This window comes from Tasmannia lanceolata, unplaced genomic scaffold (assembly GCF_043159265.1).
Source record: "Tasmannia lanceolata isolate RefF3 unplaced genomic scaffold, GAP_Taslan_0.1 ptg000003l, whole genome shotgun sequence".
Classification (NCBI taxonomy): domain Eukaryota; kingdom Viridiplantae; phylum Streptophyta; class Magnoliopsida; order Canellales; family Winteraceae; genus Tasmannia; species Tasmannia lanceolata.
In genome coordinates this window covers 37,141,218-37,161,510 of record NW_027518680.1, presented here as the reverse complement: position 1 = coordinate 37,161,510, position 20,293 = coordinate 37,141,218, and the positions used below count along the sequence as shown (strand labels likewise).

At 39.0% G+C, this 20,293-nt stretch overlaps 1 protein-coding gene across 1 annotated transcript in view; it reads right to left on the bottom strand.

The window, feature by feature from the left end:
* The window catches only part of LOC143854306 (uncharacterized), a 56,666-nt gene extending 38,406 nt beyond the window's left edge, over nucleotides 1-18,260 (bottom strand). The window contains exon 1 of the mRNA XM_077364193.1: nucleotides 18,144-18,260. The gene's annotated coding sequence lies outside the window, so the exon portion shown is untranslated. The remainder of the gene's footprint in view (nucleotides 1-18,143) is intronic.
* Nucleotides 18,261-20,293: the final 2,033 nt, after the last annotated feature.

Sequence of the window (20,293 nt, the reverse complement as noted above, 5' to 3'; positions counted from 1 at the left end):
TGAATGAGCCATTAAAAATGAATTTAAAAAGAGTTAACTTTTGGAATTGAAGACCGATTATCGGGCAGGAATGGTGCATGTGGTGGATAAATCCCCATACCTTCCATTCTTGTAACCAGGTAGCGAGTCTAGATTTCTGGTTAATTATGGGTCCTAGATCACACATCTAGGTGGCGACTCTGTCAGTCTCTTTTGTGTGGAATTCGGATTGCCTTAGTGATCCCAAGTTCACATAAAAGACGAATTAAAATCAATAATGAAAGGCACACGCCAATCGCGTGGGTACGAGAGACCAAGGGATAGTGCGTGGCGGCTCGCGCCACCACCCCTCTCGCGGGATCGGGTCCCACAGACTGGCGACTCTGCTGGGGACAACCTAACTTCATTACAATTCCAAAGGATAACTCATTTGAATCTATTTCAACCGGCTCATGAAAACTCTATCTCTTTTATGCTTGTTAGATTACTTTGTATGCTTTATTTTCTCATCACATTTACTCAAACTTAATCTAACAAAACCTGAAGGCATCATAGATTGCGCGAACTTATTGCACACACTTACATCACTTTCATCTAAACCCCTGCATCTCACATGCACACACGTCCTATTTTAGGAACCCGGAGTGTTATCTAGCATGGTTGACTGGGATTTCATCACCTGGTGCCTCTGTGCTAGAGAAGCATTCCACCCTTAGCCTAGTACCTTTATGGTACGTAAACGGATCTCTTGTTCACGTACTGATACACCGGACACTGGTACAGTATATCGAACATGGATTCGCGCTAAGGGAACTCTCGGCCTTACCCCTAGATTAACCCACACATGCATGTAGTATACGAACACATGTGCATCACGTGTGTGAGCCTAGTTTAGGATATCCAACCCATTTGTGTCTAGATTAAGCCGTAGTCCATCTTCCAATGGCTACGATCGGTCCTAGGTACACAAACAAAGTCATGAGTCGAGATCCTCTCTCCACTCCGCTAGATTAGGGTTAGGATTGATGCCTTCAGGTAACACTGATAAAATGTGCGAAGATTAAAAAAACTTTTCCTTTGGGGTTAGGATGTAAATCCCATTCATTTCCAAAGATCTCATAGGATTAGTCATTCATGATCCATCCGTTGAAAGCAATCTTATGCTATCTCATCTCATCTTGATCTAATCATATTGATCTACAGTTGTTGATATCCATCATTCAGATTTTAGATCTGGCCCTGGACTCTACTTTTGTCATTCTTATGGCCATGGTCTATTATCTGAGCCATTGATTTTTCATTGATCAATGTTTACCTATCATATATCTTTTACCTTTGGATCATATCGAAATCATTGATGGAAAAGTTTGATCTTACCTGTATTCTTTGAGTGCATGATCGTTGCTGAGATCGAAACTTATTCTGATTAGGGATGTTTATCGTTCCTGACTCTTTCATTCCCAAAAGAAGAACGGTTATACCCAAAGAACATCTTAAGGAATAGATTGAGGATTCTTTCCAAATTAACATACCCGTTGATGTATTTCAAGATTACTCTTTTCTCTATTTGTTTAGAATTTTTATCCCATGACTATTGAGATAGTGTGATTGCTTCTAAGTCAAAAGTCTGTGTTCAACAAAAAGCCCCTCTTCCAAAAGACTGACCATTTCTGAATTCATTCGATACATCAGTCTATTGCTTTACCCACATTGTCAGCATAAGCCTTTTGTTGCCCCATTTAACCTAGACCTTGTGGAGTTGCCTTTTCTGGGATTCCTACTTCGGGATCGAACTTTGTAATTATCATTATCATGAAGAAAGGTGTATCACCTATAAACTTTCAGTGCCGGTTCACTACCTTTGAAGAAGTGTCCTGTGTCTTTAGATTTGTCTTTCATTGAGTGTACATCAACTTTCTTCTCTCGAAGTTGGAAAAGTTCAGTTATGTTGATGTTAAAAAAAGAAAAGAAAATGTGTCATGTCAATCAGTCTTTCTCGTTCAGAGTCGGTGTTTAGCTTTTTGATTAAATTCAATGTAGAGCCTACTGAAGCGCGTTCAAAGTCATCTATGTACTTCAAAGTATTTCAATTCAATAAAGCATTTGAGTCTGTATCTTCAATTTTTTATGATTCACTCTTGGATTAAATGTTTAAAACAACTACAAGACCCCCTTCTCGGATGAGAATGCAGACGAAATTCCCCTTGAGATTTGAAAGATGGTCAAACGAGAGGAAGAGCGTCGAGCATAGCCACTTGAAGAAGAAATCGAAGCCATTGATAGTGGTATCGAAATTCGAAACTCGGGAGAAATGGATTGGAAAAACTTTATCTCCTAAGGAGCGCAAAGAATTGATAAACCTGTTTAGAGGGGTTTGAGGTAGTCTTGCTTGATCCTATAAGGATAAACCAGGGGAATGCCCTGTCGTTGAGCAAAGCAAGACTTCATCTGCTTTAGGCATCCAGTTGAAGAGTACAATTTTAAAGAGATAAGTCTCAGACATCCTGTGGAGCTGATGAAATACTGAGAGAAGATTTTTGGACAAGGAGTTGTGGAATCTTGAGCATAAATCCAAGATCTTTGAGATGAGAGTGGAGCACAGTGGTTGAAGTTTTGCCAGAAAACCGCCAGACTCCTCGATAAAAAAAAAAATTCTAAGTCTTTGAACCTCAGCATTCAAGAGCTTGTACATCATATACATCAGGAGGCCATCATTGGACATTTGAGCCTTAATAGCCAAAATCCTAAAATCCTTTTGAGAACCCTTTGGGCCAACAATTTAAAGCCAATGTTTCTTTTCAAACACATTATAAATCCGGGGCATTTATGCACCCGAACTACGTCGGACCTGATCCCCATTTCTTCAGGGGTACGTAGGCAACTTGATTAATTCAGGTTCGGTCAAACCTTGGGATAAAATCCCTTTTCAAAATTTTGAAGCTAAATGCTAAACCATTCTTTGAAAAATCCTTAAGCGAACTACGCGGACCTGATCCTCCATTTTTGGGGTACGTAGGTAGTCTGGCTAGACCAGATTCGGTCTAAATCCTTAGAAACTTAGGTATTCAACCCTTTTGAACCCAAGCCCACCTAGAAAGTCCTTCTGGTGAAACAAGTAAAGGTTCGAGGCGAATGAAAAGAAAAACAGAAAGAAAAGAATGAGAGTCTGAAGACCCGCTAGGTTGAAAACCCGAAAGGGCGGCCTAGAGAAAGGTGAAAGTCGTTTTTCTTGCTAAGTCAACAAGCAAAATGATTGACTTATCAGAAGGTAAGGGTAGTGGTATGCTGGATTGAAAACTTGAAGAGACAATCTAGTCAGAGGCAAATACTTCCCATGAAAAGTTGAGTTGAATAGAAGCAGAAGGAGTTCCTCAGTTACGTAGAATTCCTAAGTTTGAGTACAAGCAAAAATTGAGATAAGTAGTCTTTTAGACTGAAAGCTTGGAAAGCAAAAGTTGAGATAAGTGGTCTTTTAGACTGAAAACTTGGAAGACATTAATTTTGACTTCTTCCGAAAAGACAAATCAAGGAGACCGAGAAGCAACCTCTATAGGGCAGGATCCTGGAATCCGAATAGTGTCAGCAAGGCTTACTTTGACACCTTTTTAAACTAGGGGCATTAAAACCGAGCAATCCGAAGGGGTATAACCATGACGGATGTCCTGATGGAGGAAACTAGAGCCTTTTGGCATGGTTTTTGAGACTACTCTAAGAGTGGCTGACCTTACCATTTAAAAATAACACATTTGATTTAAGAGTGAATCAAAATTTAGTCAAGTCCCATGAATATTGTAAGTCTTCTTTGAAAGAGTCCTCAGGAGTCTGTTCCTTGTTTCTCATTGTTTTCTTTTAGAATCAAAAGTGTTTGGCACTGGAGAGAATGGGTGTACACCTTCCGAAATGTAAAGAAAAATCTAGAGTAGATCCTGGTTTAAGAATCAAAGAAGGGCAAGAGATTTGTTATTCAGACCTGCCTGAAACATCAAAGCCTCAAGCACTGAGCAAAATGAAGAACTCTTACGTTCAGCCTTTGTGAAGGTGGTCTTACCATTATACCAAAGAAAGAACCCATGCAAACTCAAATTTTTCCTACTTACCTTGGTTCTGCTTTCTTAAAACCTTGTCATGGAAGCACATCATACTAGGGGCATCTTTTATGACTTGCGTCATAAAAGATATTACACAATGATAACTGGGATATCTATTCTTAGCAAATAGAAACCAGAGAAGCTTGAACATACTCTTTGAGTTGAATTCCTTGATCAAGTTGTTTCTTTTGGAGTCAAAGTTTCATAAACTTCAATTTCCAGCGGGGTATATAATCTACTCCTACATCCTTCAAACCTCATTAGAATGCTTTTCATCTGTTAAAGAGAGTCAGCACCTAAAAATCTCATCAATCTACTTGAGTTTTGCTTTCAGCAAAGATCATGCACTCCAATTTATTCTCAGCAGGAGATAGCTATGCTATCAATGAACTCGATATAAGATCGATAAATATTTTCGTGTTGATTTGAGACTCTTTGAGTATAAAGGTTTTTTGTGTGCGTTTGAGACTCTTTGAGTAGTTGAGACCCTTTGAGTGTTACAAACTCTTCGGGTAGTTGAGACTCTTTGAGTATAAATGTTTTGTGTTGATTTGAGACTCTTTGAGTAGTTGAGACCCTTCGAGTGCTGCAGACTCTTCGGGTAGTTGAGGCTCTTTGAGTATAAATGTTTTTTGTGTTGATTTGAGACTCTTTGAGTAGTTGAGACCCTTCGAGTGTTACAGACTCTTCGGGTAGTTGAGACTCTTTGAGTATAAATGTTTTTGCGTTAATTTGAGACTCTTTGAGTAGTTGAGACCCTTCGAGTGTTACAGACTCTTCGGGTAGTTGAGACTCTTTGAGTATAAATGTTTTTGTGATTTATTTGAGACTCTTTGAGTAGTTGAGACCCTTTGAGTGTTACAGACTCTTCGGGTAGTTGAGGCTCTTTGAGTATAAAGGTTTCTCTATGTAGTTGAGACTTTTTGAGTATAAAGGTTTTTTGTGTGTATTTGAGACTCTTTGAGTAGTTGAGACCCTTTGAGTGTTACAGACTCTTCGGGTAGTTGAGACTCTTTGAGTATAAATGTTTTTGTGTTGATTTGAGACTCTTTGAGTAGTTGAGACCCTTTGAGTGTTATAGACTCTTCGGGTAGTTGAGACTCCTTGAGTATAAATGTTTTATGTTGGTTTGAGACTCTTTGAGTAGTTGAGACCCTTTGAGTGTTACAGACTCTTCGGGTAGTTGAGACTCTTTGAGTATAAATAGTTTCTTTGATGTGTTTGAGACTCTTTGAGTAGTTGAGACCCTTTGAGTGTTACAGACTCTTCGGGTAGTTGAGGCTCTTTGAGTATAAAGGTTTCTCTATGTAGTTGAGACTCTTTCGAGTATAAAGGTTTTTGCATGTGTTTGAGACTCTTTGAGTAGTTGAGACCCTTTGAGTGTTACAGACTCTTCGGGTGGTTGAGGCTCTTTGAGTATAAAGATTTCTATGTGTTTGAAGCTCTCTGAGTGTTTGATTTGAGACTCTATGAGTGTTACATACTCTTTGAGTAATTTGATTTGATATTCTTTGAAGGATTGATTTACGTCTGCATTGATAGTGGTCTGCTTTCTTTGAGGTAATTTTATTGGGTTCGTTTTCTTAAAAGCTTTGTTTTAACAGAGTATGTTTGTGTTTGCTTTAATAGAGTCTTTGCGTATTGATTTAAACAGTTGAGTCATGAGTATTAGGGAGAGACTATCTCTTTGAGTTGTCGTTGCCGAGTTAAGAGTCGGTGAGAGGCTATCTCCCTATTGTTGGTAGAGTTTTATCTCTGTGAATATCGTTTTAAAACTGAAAACCCAAAAATTTGCTTTGCTTTCGGGTCAGTCAAAATGTGTCGTCTGTTCAGCTTTGCCATTCGCGTGTTACACACGCTTTGCCAAAGAGGGGCATCTGTAGACACCCCATTTTGACCGGACCCAAGTTCGCTATGCTTGGGCGAAATCCCGTTCAATCATTTCCGCCATGTTTCGCACTTTTCCGTTAAGTGTTGAGAGAGATTATTCCCAAGAATCCGAACAAGAGAGAATTTGGATCCGATTGATGGGCCCGTCTTGAGCATTTGTTTAGATTTGGATCAAACAGGGTGGCCCGCACATTGTTTTAGTGAAAAATGAGTTTTGAACCTACTTCGATCCAACACCTAAAGATGATCATCAAGAGAACGGTCAAGATCTCAGAGAAGTCGTTTTAACAACCAATTTTGTTTCGATCATCAGGTTGAGTTACTCGGATCAGCCCATTGAAATGATTTAGGAGGACACAACCTACTTAGGTAGGGGACCCATCAATTGGATGGTCTGGATCGTCATAGAGGAATGATTTAAGGGGGCACAACCAATTTACATTGCGACCCACCATTTGAACGGTCAAGATCATCAATTGTCGCCCATCAAATGGACGGTTCGGATCATCAAATGGGAGTGATTTAAAAAATGGGGTAACATATTCACATTTTGATCTATTGGATGGTTTGGATCAGCCCATAGGATTGATTAGTGGAGCACAAATTAAATCACATCGCAGCCCACTATTTGAACGGTCAAGATCATCAATTGTCACCCATCAAATGGACGGTTCGGATCATCAAATAGGAGTGATTTAAAAATGGGGTAACATATTCACATTTTGATCTATTGGATGGCTTGGATCAGCCCATAGGATTGATTAGCGGAGCACAAATTAAATCACATTGTCGCCCATCAAATGAACGGTTCCGATCATACTTTGGAGTGGGGCATATGATTTTATGCACAATTGGGAATTTGGTCACATAGGGGACCCATTTGGGTTATCTTTTACCTACTCAAAAGAACTTTAAAAAACATGCATGGGGCCACACACATGTCAAAATTCAATGTCCACAATGGTGGCCACCTACCATGGAATATGTCCACAATGGTGGCCACCTACCATGGAATAAGTCCACAATGGTGGCCACCACCCTCCCATTCCTTTGCTATAAATGGTTCAATGAGGGTGAGTAAGAGAGAGGAAGAACTCATTTCTCTTCTATCATGTGTTCTAACAAAGTTGCTATGAGGGGTTGAAAAGAAAAAAAAGAAAAGAAACAAGAAAAGAAGAAAAAGAAACAAAAAAGAAGCAAAAAGAGAAAGAAAGCGGAAGCGATCGCACGGAGGCGGAATTTTCGAGTTTTTCGGCTCTCGGATTCGGCGAGGATTTCGATCACAGGTAGGTACACCGTTCTCGGAATTGTTTAGAATTATTTGGTATATTTTCGGATTTTTGTATGATTTTTAACGAAGAAAACTAAAAGATATACTAAACAGATTCCAAAAATAATGAAATTTCGTGGGAAAATAATATGATAATGATACATTCTACCATGAATTTGTGAGCATTTTTGGATTTTGTTTGGTATATTATTTTACGCATTCTTTGAAAATTATCAGATTTTGGGAGAATTGTTACTGATGTCAAATCACAGATTCAATTCTCCAAATTTTTACAGTAGTCTTAAATTATATACTTCTTGCTTCTGTAAAAGTTTCAAGTGATTTTGATCTTGTTTCATATGAGCTGTAGTCTTAATTCATAATCTGGTTTGACATTTGAAAAATCCGAAACTGATAGTAAATAGTTTTCTAAATTCATGAAAATCTCACAGCATGCTATTTTCACTTATATCTTACTACTGTAGAAATTTCATGGAATTTAGATTTCTATTTCTAGTAGTTTCTGTGTTATTTTTGCAATCTGGTCAATTAATTTTTAAATCCAAATTAAATATGAGTTTAATGTAATAATCTATAAAAATATTCCAGTAAGTTACATCTCATCATATCTTGTTGCTGGAGAAGTTTCAACTCATTTTGAGTTCGTTTGCAACAACTTCACTTGTAAAATCACTCATATGATTAAAATTGATAAAATTCATTGAAAATCCGAAATTAATTGAAAATCATCTTAAAATCTCTAAAGGACCTTAAATTCTGTCACATCTTAATTCCTTAAGAAGGTCTGCTTTGCCTCATTTGTAGAATCCTCTCTGAGGTTGCACCTCAATTTGTGCCTCTGTTAATTAGAGACCAATTTGGTCAATTAGTTGTCTTAGCCTTGCTTCCCCCTTGCAAGGGCAATGATAAGGTTACTTGGAGCCCATCTTTGTGTTTGTTTGGGAGACCCGCCCGGTCTCATTCTCTCGTTAGTCCTCTTTGTGCGCCGTTTGGTTTTGGGAGAACACCATACTCGGCTTGGCTTCATACCCCTACCCTTATGGGTATTGGGTTGCACATTTGTTGCACCCTAGGGCTAGGTAGCTGTCCGGCCCGGCTGGGTGTTTTACCTCTGCCAAATGTGCAAATTCGTGTTTCCTTTTCTTTTAGAGAGTCTTTGACTCATCTATCCTTTAGTTGGTGTTATTGGAGTCTTTGACTCATGTTTCCATTTCTTTTAGAGAGTCTTTGACTCATTCGTTCTTTTGTTGTACTACTAGGAAGTCTTTGACTCATTGGTTCTTCTGTTGGCGTTATTTGGGAGTCTTTGACTCATTCCTCCTCTAAGTTGTAGTATTAGAGAGTCTCTGACTCATTTGTTCCCCTCTTTAGTGTTGTTAGTTCGGAGTTTCTCCTTTAGAGTTGTTGATTACTTCGCTTTTGATTAGAGGCTAACTCAGTCTTATTAGAGCTTTGCTTGCTTAGGATCTTGGACCATTTTCTCTCTTCTTGGGACGCTATCTTTCTTGTTGTGGTTTGTCTCTTTGAGACGCTAGTTGCTTATTCGGGGTTTCCCCTTTTGCTTTAGGGCTTTGCCCTAGTTTGTGGTATTACTTGCGTGTTCCCTTTAAGATTAAAAATATTTTAAGGTCCTGAGCATTGGAAAAGCTATAAAATCCAAAAACATTAGAAATTTAAAACTCAAAAAAACATTTGAAAACATCAAAAACCTTAAAAAAAATCTAAAGTGTTGAGTGTTTCTTTTAGAAGCGTATTAGGCGAGTTCGATTTTCGAACTACGTTGGCTTGATCCTCTTCCGAGGTACGTAGTGCAGCTTGGGATTTACATCCCAAGTCCAGCCAAACCTTTTTTGTAAATAATATCAAAAACTTTCTTCAAAAACCTTTAAAATCTTATTTTCAAAAGATCTTCCTCTAGAGTTAGGAGTTTCTCCTAGATAGAGAGTTTTAGAGTTAGGATTTTTCTTTTGATAGGTTGTTTGATTGTTTGTTTGTTGTGTGCTTGTTTTTAGAGTTAGGGGTCTGTCCTAGAGTTATAGGAGCGCCTCCGTCCGGTCAGTCGGCGATCCATATCGCCGAGTGATGACTAGAGTAGGATACGCTAGTCCACCCTTGGTTTTCCTTAGGAAATACAGCCTAGTCACACATAGGTTGTAAGAACCACCTGCATTAGCTTAGGGCTAATCTGCATTTAGTTAGGGCATATAGGGTGTCATAAAATCCACAATTCACTGAAATTTAAATAATCGTACAAGAAACTTTAATAACCGGTTCGGTCTTTTAGATCGAGTCTAGGATAGAAGTCTAGGTGTCTTAGGCATCCTAGCTTAGAATAGGCGCGAAGAACTACGTTGCCTTGATTCTCGTGGAGGCGGGGATACGTAGGCTTCTTTGGATGAATACCAGACCATCTGAGGACTCGGGCTAATCACTTTTAAAACTGTTGAAACAATCAAATCACTTAGGATTTTCCATGAAATTAGAATTTTAGGAGAACTTTCACTTAGATTGAATCCAAACCAATTAAGAAATCAAGATACACATTTAGGATTCACATTGAAATTAGATCATAGGATGCATGTCACATAGATAGCACATTAACAAGAGAGTTGAATGAGCCATTAAAAATGAATTTAAAAAGAGTTAACTTTTGGAATTGAAGACCGATTATCGGGCAGGAATGGTGCATGTGGTGGATAAATCCCCATACCTTCCATTCTTGTAACCAGGTAGCGAGTCTAGATTTCTGGTTAATTATGGGTCCTAGATCACACATCTAGGTGGCGACTCTGTCAGTCTCTTTTGTGTGGAATTCGGATTGCCTTAGTGATCCCAAGTTCACATAAAAGACGAATTAAAATCAATAATGAAAGGCACACGCCAATCGCGTGGGTACGAGAGACCAAGGGATAGTGCGTGGCGGCTCGCGCCACCACCCCTCTCGCGGGATCGGGTCCCACAGTATATTACATTACATATGTAAGTACACTCATTTGGAGCTTCATTGCTCCATATGTGTTGTAGTTAGGGCTTATCTCATGCTTTCACTTTGAGATCAATTCTCATTTATGACAAGTACCTTTAGCCTATGCCTTAATGTCATATCCTCATAAGCTTTAGACTTATCTAGGATGAACTCATATGGTATCATCATCTCCAATGATATCTTGTTCTAGAGTTCAATTTTGAAAACTCTCTAGAACTCCTCTTCATAGGATTATGCTCAAATCGATCATCTAGTTTCCTATGAATTCTCACTTATCATGTGCTTTATAAGTCATTTGCACTCAAATTCCATGATAAGTTTCCTTATCTATACTCTCACTGTCATATCCCTATCCATTTTATATTGTCATGCCTTTCCTTATCAGTTTCATCTAAGGCCAATGACAAATACTTAAGGGGAGAGCCAAATGGTCATATTCTTATCTTTATATGGACCATAGTGATATGCTCACAATGTCCATTGCCCCATTCATTGTGCTTTACATGTAATTCTTTTCGATTAAATTTAAAAAATCTGCTTATCAAGCACTGTACTTGATTTTTTATGCTTCTCAAATCTTTTGATAAGCATTAGATGAGCTTAAATGTCATATCTTCATTAGTTTCATGGGTCATAGAAATATTTTGTAGTACATACCCTTTGCCTATGCCCGTCCACAAATATAGAAGTGTTTCACACTGTCAGTTATTTCTATGTTTGGTTGTTCTTATCATGTATGTTTCACTTTAATCATCTCATATTCATGATAAGTAGATATGGTGAGTAATCATGGCACTATAGAGTTTTGAACTTTAACAGCTAAAATTCTTCCTTTTTGCTGCTGCCAAAAGGGGGGAGAATTTAGGAATTGATATATGCATCACTTGCTTTACAATTATATATTACACTTGGACATATAGTGAGGGGGAGCTATGCTCTATTGTTATATATATTGATGCGTATTTGTCTATGTTTTAGATATCTCCATATCTTATATGCATCACTTGCTTTACATTTATATATTACACTTGTGCATATATTGAGGGAGAGCTATGCTCTATCGTTATATCAATTGATGCGTATTTGTCTATTTTTTTTATATCTCCTACCTCCATAATCAATTTGGTTTGCCATCATAAAAAAGGGGGAGAATGTAAGCCCAAGGGTTCCCAAGGGTTCATACATTCACCTTTTCTTTGTTGTTTTGATGCTAGCAAACCTAAATTGATTAGTCTTTATGGACTAATGTGTTGTCTTTGAGTCTTGCATCTTAGACAGGAACTTGACATGTCATATCGCCATTACACAACTCAACACAACACATGGCTTGAGGATCAACATGCACAATGGACCAAAGAGCTTGCACATACATTGGAGACATCATCCGTGGAAGATGTTCAAGTCAAAGAGCTCAAGTTGAAGATCCCACAAGTTGCCTAGCAAAGTGCCAGCAGAAGCTTGGAGATGAACCAGCCTTGGTGACCACCTCATGCAACATAGAAGATATTCGAAGAATGGAGGAAGTCACAAGAGCTAAACCAAGTCAATGAGTTCACTCACAAGTCAGAGATGTCCAAGAAACTGCGGAGGAGCCAAGCAATCCAAGAAGACTCAAGGTTTTATCTTTTTAGATTGTATTTGGAGTCCCCTTGTTTTAAATGTATTTGCACTTTCAAAGGTTTTCAAATGGTTTTCATAATTAAATTTAACATCTTTGAAAACCATCAACACTCCCCAAAATATGTTAAAAAACCTTGGACAAAAGCCCAAATACCATGGCCTAAAGTCCCTTGGATTTTATATTTAAAACTCAATTTTCAAACAGGGCAAGTCGACCTGGGTTCCCGGGGCGACCGCGGTAAGGTGGCTGGAAATCCAGCACCTACCCGATTTTAGTGGTCCGGTCGACCGAGGCTTCCCGAGCGACCGCGGATGTGTTTCTGGAAAGCCAGAAGCAATCCATCATGGTCGGTCAGGTCGACCGCCATAGGGCCGGGCGACTGCGGATAGGGATCTGGACAAAAATAAAAATGTTCAGGTTGCTCTCGGAGGGCGACCGCGACAAGCTAGGTCAACCGTGGCGATAAGAAATTTAAAATAGAAAAAATAACGCCTGATAGGATGGGAGGCCGCAACACCACGGTCGACCGCGCTAGTGTCGAAAAGTAGCCGTGGGGCTCAAACGGCTAGATTTTTCTAAGCCTGTTTATTACAGTTTTACCCCCAAACGGTTATATCTTTTAATGGGCTATTTAGACCCTATCCTAGACCAACTAATCAACATTTTGGAAGATCATATAACATCTTTGTGACCTTACACCTTCAAATCTAAAGGTTTTTAGTTTTCCTCTTTATGCTTTGATTTTGCAATTTACATTTAATCAAGAGGAACTCCATAGGGCTTTGATTTGCTTATCTTTTGGAGAGTTTGTGAGAGCTATCATATTTGTATTAGCCTATCTAAAGGCTTTGAGAGTTTTTCATTATTTGTTCTTCATTTGTAAGAGGGTCTACGATTCGGCCCGGTAAGAAAGGTGAATCACTTTGTGCAGAGGATTTTCGCTTCGGCCTTAAGGAGAAGCTTGATTGTAAGAGGGTCTCCGATTCGGCCCGTTAAGAAAGGAGAATCCGGAGCGAAGAGGGTTTTTTCCCTCGGAGGTGGAGAAGGCGTTTGTAACTGAGGGCTCATTGATCCGACCGGTTAAGAGTGTAGGATCGCTTAGTGAAGCTCGAAGGAGGTCTTGAAGAGTGGACATAGGGCTTAGTCCTGAACCACTATAAAATCATTGTGTACCTCTATTGTCTCTTCCTCACTCTATCTCTCTCTCCCTTTGTGATTGGTAAACTCTAACCCTAACTTATGTTTATGTTTTATTGAACAAGGGTTAGTAAATATAAACAGTTGTAATATCTAAACCCTAACTTTATCATCTTGATTATTTGAAGAAGGGTTTGACAACATTATCTTAAAATTAGCAAATTATTTTTAATACCACACCTAATTAATGCCAAAATTTTAATTGACCAATTCACCCCCCTCTAGGGTTTCCACACTTGTATTTCATTTGGTATCAAAGTTATATGCTCTTAAAGAGGTTTTTAAATTTAAAATCTACAAGAGAAAAGATCCATGGCAACCTAAATGGATTTTGAGTTAGGCCAATCTGCTCTTATTCCTTCATTTCTTGATGGAAGGAATTTTAGAGCTTGGAAAGTTCAAATGTTACCCTATCTCAAATCGATAGATTGTGACATCTTAAATGTCATTGAAAAAGCCTATACTCTACTAAGGAAATGTATTAAAAGTGATACAAAATTATTTTCCTTAAACTCAAAAGCCATGGTTATATTATGCTGTGGACTATTTCCAAATGCATTTGAGAAAATCTCCTCATGTACAAATGCAAAAGATATTTGGACTACACTTGAAAATATTTATGAGAAAAATTCTTCTCTCTTTACATCAATTGATAAAAATGTTGTCATTGGACAAAATGGGACATCTCAAATTTTTTTTACAAATGGAGATGGAGTTAAAAATTCAATTTCCAATTTGAAAAATCAAATTGATAACTTGAAAATGAAAATTGATGTAAGTTTAAAAATGAATGAAAAATTAAGTCAATTAAGCAAAGTTTTGATAAGCAAAAATGATGACTTAATACAAAAGCGTAATGCCTTTAAAAATGAAAATAAACTTTTATGTAAAAATGAAGAACAACTAACAACTAATTCATCTCATCAAATAGATCATTTTGAAAATAAAATAGAAGAGATGAAATTAGAAAATGAAAAAATCATGTTGGAATATGAGAGACTACAAGATGAAAATACTAAATATGTTTGTAAATGCTCTTGTAGTTCATCTTTATATTCTTTTAGTCCATCTACTTGCTCTTCAATTTCATGTAATTATTATGGTAGGATTGGACATTACAAATCTAAATGTAAATTTAGACTAGCAAATAGTTCTAAGTTTGTGTAGGTTATAAAAGACTCATTACATCAGACAAACTTAGTTGGGCTCAAGATGGTTTGGTTCTAAAACCCCCTACTTCAGGCATTTTATATGCTTAGTAGATTTAGGAGTTATGCTCATATTGTCAAATCTTTTCAAAAATGTTGAGAAGATACATGTACTTGAAGTTTATCACCTTGTATCTTATTTGCACTAAATAGTTATTTCTATTAGAAAAGGTTCTCTAGATGTCTCATGTCAATATCTAGTCTATGTATGTGCTTAAATGATAAAAAAAATTTAGGTTCAAAGTCTATATACTAAAAATTATTTACAATTAGACTTTGATATATTGCACTCAATTGAATATCATTCTAGAATATTTAGTCTAAGTGCACACATTGTGTTTTAAGTCTTCTTGCACTTAGTACTCATCCACAATAGAATATTCAATGTGAAAACCATATTGATGCTAACATGAAAATCAACCACCCATTAGCCCATGAGATTAACTTAAACTAACAACTACATTTCTGTCATATTTGAACTCCTTCTTGAACAAATTTGGCATTTGCTAGATCTTAGAGTATTTAACTTGTTTAGGATATCATTTCTAGCAAAATTAAGGAGTAAAAAGTCATGTCTAAGAAAATATGCTCAAATCCTTTCTTACACATCTCTTGTGCCTAGGTGAATAATTATATCTATTACTATGCACCTAGTTGTCCTTCATACCCACTCTTGTGTGCTTAATGCTTATCATTAAATGTATATATAGACACCCCATTTTGACCGGGCCCTATAATCCTGAAATTCAACAAAATTCCCGAAATTTGAGTTTCGAAATTGAACAAAATCCCCGAATCCCAGGAAATTTAACCCGAGTTGTACCCCAATCTGTGGGACCCGATCCCGCGAGAGGGGTGGGGCGCAAGCCGCCACGCTCCCTCTCTTGGTCTCTCGTACCCACGCGATTGGCGTGTGCATTTTAATATTGATTTTAATTCGTCTTTTATGTGAACTTGGAATCACTAAGGCAATCCGAATTCCACACAAAAGAGACTGACAGAGTCGCCACCTAGATGTGGGATCTAGGACCCATGATTAACCAGAAATCTAGACTCGCTACCTGGTTGCAAGAATGGAAGGTATGGGGATTTATCCACCACATGCACCATTCCTGCCCGATAATCGGTCTTCAATTCCAAAAGCTAACTCTTTTAAATTTATTTTAAATGGCTCATTCAACTCTCTATTAATGTGCTAACTACGGGACATGCATCCTATGATCTAATTTCAATGCATTTCCTAAATGGGGTGAATGTGAACTTTATTAACCTAAATGCATTCTAATTCTTTTAGCCGTTCACAGTTTAGACTCATGCGGGCCAGGAGTGCATCCTACATGCAACTACATGGCTATGTGCCTACGTGATTGTTTTAAGATTGATGAGATTTGATTTGAGTTGAATTAGGTTGGTTGATTTGAAGTGGAGTGACCTATGCTATATGAACCTAGATTTAATGCAATGGACCTAAGTTACATTCTTAGTATATTTGTGAACTTTGGATTCTAAGAATTCTATTTTGAAAATCTAGAGTGCGGTCTCTAAGTTTAGAGCCTAGAATTTTATGATTGGGATTTTTCATCTTAGACGATTATAAGTTCTTAGATTCTTTTAAGATTTTTGAATTCTTTTGAGTTCCAAATTTAACAAACACAACTAATCATGCAAAGAAAGCAACTAGCATACTAAAAAGCAAAACAACTAGCATGTGATTCTAATCTTACGATAAGAATAATTTAAAGAGTTCTAAACATGCAACTAATCAAGCAACTAAGTAAAAGAAAATATCTAACATGCAAAAAGGGTTTAAAGGGTGAATAGGGGAATGGAAGGGATAAAGAAGGGTGTAGGGGAACGAGAAGGATGGAGAAAGGTGCTGTTTGGTTGCTGGAAATGGTTCCTGAGTGCTGTTTGGTTGCTGGAAATGGTTCCTGAGTGCTGTTTGGTTGCAGGGAAGGTATTTGGGTACTATTTGGATGCAGGGGTGGGGAGTAAGCTGCTGTTTGGTTGCTGGAAATGGTTCCTGAGTGCTGTTTGGTTGCAGGGAAGGTAAATGGGTACGGTTTGGATGCAGGGGGTGGGGAGTAAGCTGTTGTTTGGATGTAGGGATGCGACTCGGTGAGACTTGGTTTGGTTTATAAGGGTGAGTCAACTTGGTTTAGGTGACTATGGGCGGCCGAATGTGTGCAAGTGATTGGATTTGTGTAAGTGGTCAGATGGGTATGGGTTATGGATGGGTAATCTGAACATGGGATGTATGGTGATTAGATAGATATATGGGTGTTGAGATCTAATATGGGTTCGGGTATGCTGTTGCAATAAGACAGTGTATAGGGGTTGTGATATGGGGTATGGATATGGGCTATGGTGATGGGCATCAAGAGGGTATAACTATGAGGTCTGATGGGGTATGAATGAATTAGGAGGAGGAGAGGTATTGTGGCCGAATGGGTTACACACTTGGGATGGGAAGCATGGAGAGGTGCAACTAGCTTGGGTTGGGCTTGGGTGCGGCTAGGGATGCGGCTTACATTGGGCTTGGGCGCAGCTTGGGTTGGGCTCAGGGTATTGGGCAAGGCCGAATAGGGTGGGGTTAAGGCCAAGGGAGCCATCGGGTTTGGGTCAAAACCAGAAGGGCTTGGGTTTGGGTCAAGGCCAAGTTGGCCATGGGTTCAGGTCTAATCGGATTGAGCCTAATGGGATGGGGGTTTGGATTAAGGTTATGTAGGCTGCGAGTTTGGGTTACAGCCAAGTAGGCCGAGAGGTTTGGGTCAACTTGGGTTCGGGTTAGGTCCGGGGTGGACCGATCGGATTGAGCTGGACCGGCTTGGTCCGGGTTGGCTTGATTCGGGTTGAACCTGGGTCGACTTGGGTTGGCTTGGGCTGATTCGGGTCGACTCGGATTGAGCTCGGGTTAGCTTGGGCTGGACCCGGGTTGACACGGGTTGGGTCAAGTTGACTCGACTTTTGGACTGGGCTGACTCGGTTTGACTCGGATCGACTCGGGTTGAACTTGGGTAAGGCGGGTTGGATTTGGGTTAGGGGTCGGTTGGGTTGGGTTTGGTTAGGTTAGGTTGGGTGGGGTTTGGAATCGGATATGGCTTGGGGTCAGATTAGACTGGAGGTGAGGGTAAGTTTTGGTTGGATTTTATATTCTAGTAGTTGTTTGGGGATGGATCTTAAAATCCAATAGGCTGTTTGGGAGATGGATTCCAAAATCCAGTGGGCTGTTTGGGAGATGGATTCTAAAATCCAGTGGGCTGTTTGGGGATGGATTCCAAAATCCAGAGGGCTGTTTGGGAGATGGATTCTAAAATCCAGTGGGCTGTTTGGGGATGGAATCCAAAATCCAGTGAGCTGTTTGGGCTGATAAAACAAGGGACAAGAGAGGCTGTTTTGGTCGGTAAAACAAGGGAGGGGCTGTTTTGGGTTGGTTTATGGTTGAGTGGTATGGGGTGTGGTCATGATTCGGGTTCAGGTTTAGTTAGGTTGGATCCGGTTTGACTCGGGTTGGACATGGGTTAGGTCCGGGTTGGATCCAGTTTGACTCGGGTTGGACATGGGTAGGCTTGAGTTAGGTTGCCGAATGAGCCGGGGTTTTGGGTCAAGGCCAAGCAGGCCGCAGGTTTTGGGTACGGCTTAGGACATGGGTTGGGGTGCGGCTTAAGGGTGTGGCTTAGGTTAGGTTAGGGGTGCGGCTTAGGGGTGTGGCTTAGGGCATGGATTGGAGTGCGGCTTTATGGTGCAGCTTAGGGATATCCGAATGCGGATTTAGAGTAGAGAGGGATCGGGAACAACAAGAGAAAAGAAAAGATATGGAAAGAAAAAGAAAAAATGTAAATTTCAGTATGATAACTTGAAAAATACATGTAAATTGGCCTACCTCTTTCCGGAGGTTGATGTCGAACCTTTGTTGCCTTGGATCCCTTTAATGATATCCCACCAATAATGAGTAGATTCCTTCGTTGATATTGATTTCCAATTTGAGATAATAATCGAAATGGCCAAAACGAAGTATCGAGCAATTGAAGAATGGAGAAGGCTGATGGGTTTCGGCAATGGAGAGGGTGAACGAATGTTTTTTTTTTTTTTTTCTCTCCTTTTCTCCCTTTAGATGGAGCAATAAAGGGGGTATTTATAGGTGAAGGTTACCTTGAGTTGCTATGTTGGAGCAATGGTTGAGATTAAAAAGATGGCAATTTAGAAAGGATTAAAGGGATGAGATCAAAGTATCTAGAGAATTCCTTTCCCAAACTTGTGAAACGTATGGGTTAGATGCCCAAAATACATCCCCTTCTATAATAGAAGGAGCTTGTGTGGTGGAGATTGTTTGCACAAATTAGGAAGCAAAGGGAAGTAAATAAGATGAGGCCTGTCCCAACAAAATTTTGCAAATAAAGAATTAAATCAAGAACAATTAGAAACGTCCAAAAGAGGAGTGCATGCTGGAAATTTGTCATAATTCCCTACTCAATTAGAATATGACGCTTGCCTCTTTTAGTTTTAGGCAATCCTTTTGACCAATAAGCTTGAAACACCATGCCTCTTTTCCAAAGTTTGTAAAATTAGCCCAAAATCATTTCAAATCTCTAAGCAATAGGGGAGGAGGAAACAAGCCACGTTTTCCCAAGCTTGGGATGGGAAAACGTGTGGTGAGAGGAGAGAGAGGGTGAGGAAAGAGAACTCTCTCGAAAACGGAAAAATGTCGTTTTCCGGAGATTTTGGCATCCGACTCCGATAATTCTTTCGCCTTTGGAATCCCTAATTTTTTCTCGTTCATTTAAACCCAATATTGCCATAGAAAACTGTTTTCAGAATTTTTGACCAATGCGAGCCTTCGATCTCTGTCGGTAGATCATTTTTTCAAAGATCGAGCAAATTGGTGGTCCGAACGAACCAACTGATTCGATCAACTTTGGGCCAACGGTTAAAACTATTAAACCATGATATTGACAATAGTTGAGACATTAGAAAGTTTTGATATTGATGATTTAACGGGACAATTTCGACGGATCTCTCTTATCCCGCCTTGATCCGTGACTTTTCACTGGGTTTTTGCTCAATTAAGTGACACAATGTTTAATCTGAATTTGAGATTAACCTTGATCGATCCTATTTTGACTAAATGATCACAAATTCTTAGTAAGGAAAGACACCCAGGTTAAGATCTGCCCTTGATCTAACGATTTACGGAAATCGGGTCTCGGAATGGAATCAGGTCCCGGGCTGTGAAGTGACCCTAGCTTATTTTGTCCCGATTGATGATCCGTAAAGTCAGATCGAGATATTAATGACCTAAAACAAATAAATCCATGATAGATGGGCTCTCACATGGATTTAACACACTAAATTCACCAATCAGGATATTTTTTAATTTTTCGGATCTAATCATCTCACCAGGTACATCTCTTTATCATTTCGGTTTTTAGAAATTTGAGGATGCATACTTTACCAATGAAATTCCACAGATTAATATATTATGCTATTGTTGGTTAAAGTGTAGCAAAATGAGGGTGTCTACAGATGCCCCTCTTTGGTAGAGATGACGTAGTCATCGAATACCAAAGTCAAAATGACAGAACCATTTTGCGCAGCTTTAATCAACAAAGGACTCTACACAAAACAGAACCTAGACGCAAACATTTACTACCTAATGCAAGACCCTAAACGAAGTCTTAGAATTGGAATGCAATAAAAAAATCCCGCTGCGGTGCCGCTCACAAACGGGCAACGAGAGAATGAGATATCATTTTCGAATGGATATTCGGAGGGAAAATGAGACATCATATTTATATGATGCTTCAAGGAGAATACGAGATCATAGTTGTATGGACTCGAAGAGAATGAAATACCGTATTTGTACGGATTCCAAGGAAATGAGACATCATAGTTGTATGATGTTCAAAGAGAATAAGAGACCATAGTTGTATGGACTCGAAAAGAATGAAATACCGTATTTGTACGGATTGCAAGGAAATGAGACATCATAGTTGTATGATGTTCAAAGGGGATAAGAGACCATAGTTGTATGGA